The 5,421-nt window shown below is 40.1% G+C and overlaps 1 non-coding gene across 1 annotated transcript; it reads left to right on the top strand.

The window, feature by feature from the left end:
• Window positions 1-4,321: 4,321 nt before the first annotated feature.
• LOC133378524 (5S ribosomal RNA) lies at window positions 4,322-4,440 on the top strand. The gene has a single exon (XR_009761044.1). It is a non-coding gene; the product is annotated as a 5S ribosomal RNA (ribosomal RNA).
• Window positions 4,441-5,421: the final 981 nt, after the last annotated feature.

Genomic DNA, 5,421 nt, shown 5'->3' with positions numbered 1-5,421 from the left:
ATCATGATGTCATAATAAATATATGTCTTTTTCCCCCCCAAGATAATGCTGAATCATTTGCCCGGAACTCCTATTACACAGGATCTTTGACACAGCGAAACCCAAATGGAAGAAATAGGAAGGCAGATCGTATATTTGCGGCAAGTATTCCATATCTGGCTTATTGCCTTTCTTTGGGCTGAAAGGTAGTAGGCTAGCCATGCACACCAGGATCACATTCACACTATCCTATTATTCCACTTTAAACTGTCCTGGCTTCCCCCAAAGAATCCTGGGAAGTGTAGTTTGTGAAGGGTGCTGAGAGTTGTTAGGAGACACCCTGTTCCCCTCACAGAGCTACAATTTCCAGAGTTCCATGTGAGGAAAGATCGATTGTTAAACCACTCTGGCCATTACAGCTCTTCAAGGAGAATAGGCATCTCCTATCAGCTCTCAGCACACTTCACAAACTACACTTCCCAGAATTCTTTGGGGGAATCCATGACTGTTTAAATAGGAATAATAGTGGGAAATACATGATGTAAGTGTGGCCCAGATCATCAAAAATCCATATGCGCTAACATTACCAAAAAGAAAGTAGAGTTTTGTTTCTTGGTAAGAGGTTATAAATATGTAGGTAGGCAATTCAAAATAGGAGAGGTGCTATTTTTCATGGGTCCAACTCCTCTTAATGTGATCATGTGTGTGATAATGTGCACATCTTTGAATTATGCATTATGCATAACTCTTTATCAGACATCAGAGACAATGAAAAGTCAGCCGATTAGAAATATAGCAAGATTTCACATAATGTAAGTAGCCTGCCTTTGATGACAGCCATATAATATCCCAGACATTTTGGAATGTGCGCATAAACAATACATTACTTAATACACTGTCTGGGGATGCTTCTGGACAAGAGAAAAAAAACATGGTTGGGATATAGCTAGAGCTATATCAGTGGTAGAGCACTGTTAAGTGATAACTGTGCGTTACCTAGAACAGCTGCCAAAGGCCCTAGGCTCAATGCCTGGCATCTGCAAGTAGGACTGGGAAAGACTGAGATCAGGAACACCATGGTCTGAATGATCCTGACTTCAGGGTTCAGTGATACATCTTTGCATTTGAGGACCTTTTCTAGTTCTCTCACAGCTGCCCTCCCCAGTCCTAGCCTTCTTCTGATTTCTTCACTATTGTCTCCATTCTGGTTAATGACTGTGCCAAGGTATTGATAATCCTTGACAAGTTCAATGTCCTCATTGTCAACTTTAAAGTTACATAAATCTACTGTTGTCATTACTTTAGTCTTCTTGACGTTCAGCTGTAGTCCTGCTTTTGTGCTTTCCCCTTTAACTTTCATCAGCATTCGTTTCAAATCATTACTGGTTTCTTCTAGTAGTATGGTATCGTCTGCATATCTTAAATTACTGATATTTCTCCCTCCAGTTTTCACACCTCCTTCATCTTGGTCCAATCCTGCTTTCCATATGATATGTTCTGCATATAGATTAAATCAATAGGGTGATAAAATACACCCCTGTCTCACACCCTTTCCGATGGGGAACCAATCACTTTCTCCATATTCTGTTCTTACACTAGCCTCTTGTCCAGAGTATAGGTTGTGCATCAGGACAATCAGATGCTGTGGCACCCCCATTTCTTTGAAAGCATTCCATCGTTTTTCATGATCTACACAGTCAAAGGCTTTGCTGTCATCTATAAAGCACAGGGTGATTTTATTCTGAAATTCCTTGCTCTGTTCCATTATCCAACTTATGTTTGCGATATGATCTCTGGTACCTCTTCCTTTTCTAAATCCAGCTTGGACATCTGGCATTTCTCGCTTCATATATGGCAAGAGCCTTTGTTGTAGAATCTTGAGCATTACTTTACTTGCATGAGATATTAAGGCAATAGTTCGATAATTACTGCATTCCCTGGGATCCCCTTTCTTCGGAATTGGGATGTATATGGAACGCTTCCAGTCTGTGGGCCATTGTTTAGTTTTCCATATTACTTGACAGATTTTAGTCAAAATTTGGACAGATTCGGTCTCAGTAGCTTGTAGCAACTCTGTTGGTATGCCATCTGTTCCTGGCGATTTGTTTCTTCCAAGTATTTTAAGAGCAGCTTTCACCTCGCATTCTAAAATTTCTGGTTCTTTATCATATAGTTCCTCCGTGAATGAATCTGTCATCCTGGCATCTCTTTTATAGAGTTCTTCAGTGTATTGCTTCCATCTTCCTTTTATTTCATCTCGGTCATTCAGTGTGTTCCCCTGTTGATTATGCAACATCCCTACTCTTGGTTTAACTTTTCCTCAAATTGTTTGAGAAGAACATTATCTGGCTTCTCAGCATAAATGGTTGACTGGTGATTGACTGGTGTCAATACTGGATAAAAAGGCCAGTGTGGAAGCACTGAGGGTGAGAGCAGAATTAATTCTATCTCATTAAATGTGCTTTACATTACATCTGAGACAAATGTGGTTTTTGTTTTTTAAAGAATTTCAGCTTGAAATTGGGAGTAAAGGAGGTGAAAGATTTCCCAAAAACCTACCCCACTCCTTTTTTCCACTGTCACCAGTTTTGTAATTCTGGTGGTTGCAGCGCTCTGGGATCTCCTTGTAGCTACCATTTTCCCACCCCAGGAGGCATCAGAGTGGGGGTAGGAAACATTGCCCTCACTCCACCTGGCTTCAGAACAACATGACATGTCATCATTCTGAAGGCCATGTTTCCAGCTCTCACATTGATGCCTCCACACAGAGCCATCAGTGATGGGCTTACTGTCCTGTTTTATCTCTGCCCCCTGAGAAACCCTGAAATGGCCAACTTCAAACTTCACAACCTGTGCTGTACGATAGTGAACTTGGTGAGCAATTTTGGCCCAGCTCTTTGTCTGGTTTTGCTTATTGATTCCAAAAGGGTTCACATCAGTGTTTGGATACTTTACAGAAGCCTGTGATGACCCATCGGTCTGGAAAAGAATGAAGTCTTCCGAGATAAATCATGAAAGACCTCCATTCAAGCTTTCATTCCCTCATTTTTATTTTCACTTTTCTCCCTTCCACCTGTTCACCCGTGTCATGAAACAGGAAAGAAGCAAGTTACTTTCAAAAATTCTCTAAGCAACATTCCTTTGGAATTTGGTTCCTAAATTCATTACAACGGCACAGAACTCAGCGTCGGATTTTTTTCCACAGGATTGACTTCATTACCTACTCACATTCATTCAATACCACTTGCTACTGAAGTATTCTTTTCTTCATGTACTGCACAAGAATGTGTCCATATTCTGATTATTTGAGCGAGTGGATTAGTCAGGTCGTGCAGATTTCAGTGCTCAAGAGTTCATGCTGCCCTGCAATAATCCGTAGAGTGTTTTGAGGGTTCTGGAATGTGGAACTAGAATGGCTGATATCTTTAGTACCAGATGTTGGACAATCAATTATCCCTAGATGTGCCTTACTCTCCTCATGAATTATATCCTCATATTCTAATTGCAGAAAAAGACTCCTGTGGTACCTTGAAAACTAACATATTTACTATGGCTCAATAAATGGACTAGAGCCCATTTTGTCAGGGCCTATAGAAGCTTCTAACACAAGAGCTTTGCTGTATCAGACAATTTCATCACACATCCTGTTTCCTACAAAGGCCAACCAGATGCTTACAGAAAGTCCACAAACTTATGGGCTATGTATGACAAGCTTTCAGTTTTATCCATGAGCCATAGCCATGTGGTTAAAGTATTGGACTATGACCTGGAAGGCCAGGGTTTAAATCTCTACTCAGCCATGAAGCCTATTGGATGACCTTAGCCCATTCACTGTCTGTTAGCCTAACCTACTTCACAAGGTTGTTGTGAGGATACAACGGAGAGGGAAAGAAACATGTACTCCACCTTGAGCTGCTTGGAGGAAAGGTGGGATGTAAATGCAATAAATAAAATGGCACAGTTGCATTACAGCTTCATGAGTTCCATCTAGAGTTCCAGTTAAAGTTCATTACATTTGACATTTGACAAATCCATATTAATTCTTTTTCTTTTAATAAAGTTCAAAGTTGCTTTCTTATTTTAGCACAAACACAGCTCTTGCTAATATCAAACTGTACACCACGTTTGGAATTCAAGCTTCAACTTCTGACGCTAAAGATTGCGCAAGCAAATTTGTGGAAGGGCAATAGACAGACATTTTCTAAAATGTATGACTGCTGCATTTCAAGGGCAGAAAATGTGTCTTCAGTATTTCAGAATGTCTGAGTGTCATTACCCCAAATGATGTCATTTTGACTCTGAAATGATCATGCCCAGGATTTATATGTCAATACATTATGTGATCTATGGCCATACTACCCTGAACACGCTTGATCTCATCTGATCTCAGAAGCTAAGCAGGGTCAGGCCTGGTTAGTACTTGGATGGGAGACTGCCTGGGAATACCGGGTGCCGTAGGCTTAGAGGAAGGCAGTGGTAAACCACCTCTGAATACCTCTTACCATGAAAATCCTGTGAACATATCCAAAAGATTCATAGGGTCGTCATATGCCTTCAAGTCATATAACAAAAAACATTATATGACATAACAAAAAACATTATATGATTGGCACTCAGACATGGAGATACAGGCATACTTTTTTACCATACACCAAAGGGTGTACAAAGAACTTCAAAGTGCATATCCCTACATTTTTTTCTTTGTTGGTAAAATTTTAACCCTATGAACACATTTTTCCAAACCATAGAAAGCAAGCCCCTGTGGAAATATACCAAAACCACTCTGCTGTGATGCCTCTTCATAGCGCTTTTAGTGATAATCTTATGCTACATTTTCAATTACAGCTGTGACATTGCATCTCTCAGTACTAAGTTGTTATCAGCCATTACGTGTCCCAGTTCCCCTCCACTGATGAATATTAGCTTCATTAATGCAGTCTACTGGCACAAGCGCGTCTTGTAGTTCCATTATTCTTTTTTCCTAGGGAATATTTTCGTCAGCTAAGACAGCTGTTGAGCAAAGGACCGGTGTGGGGTGCTGGTGGCAATGACCAGCCCTCAAGCTATAAGTCTTCACAACTGCTTTACTCATTTAAAAGAAAAACCCTCAGGAAAAAAGAATCACATAACTTCACCTATTGTATCATTTTTGTCCTAAAATAAAACATTATAGTCACTCTGTTCATCTTGAGCATCGGCTTTTATCTTTATATGTATATGCTAAATTACGCAATAAACTTTGACAATGTGTTCCTAAAGGCAGTATTTCCTGAGGTGTCTTTTTTCCTTATTTTTGGAGGGACATGGGGAGGGATGGGTACTGTATTCCACCCTGTTCACTTTTATGACTTAACCAGCTAATACTAATGTGCCATATTCATAAAATGCTATTTATTAATATAAGAAAACCAAGTGGTGACACCAAAGCAGAAAATGGAGAAT

The sequence above is a fragment of the Rhineura floridana genome, chromosome 2 (genome assembly GCF_030035675.1).
Source record: "Rhineura floridana isolate rRhiFlo1 chromosome 2, rRhiFlo1.hap2, whole genome shotgun sequence".
In the NCBI taxonomy this organism is placed as follows: Eukaryota; Metazoa; Chordata; class Lepidosauria; order Squamata; family Rhineuridae; genus Rhineura; species Rhineura floridana.
The sequence above is the reverse complement of the archived record's forward strand: the minus strand, read 5'-3'. Positions and strand labels throughout refer to the sequence as shown.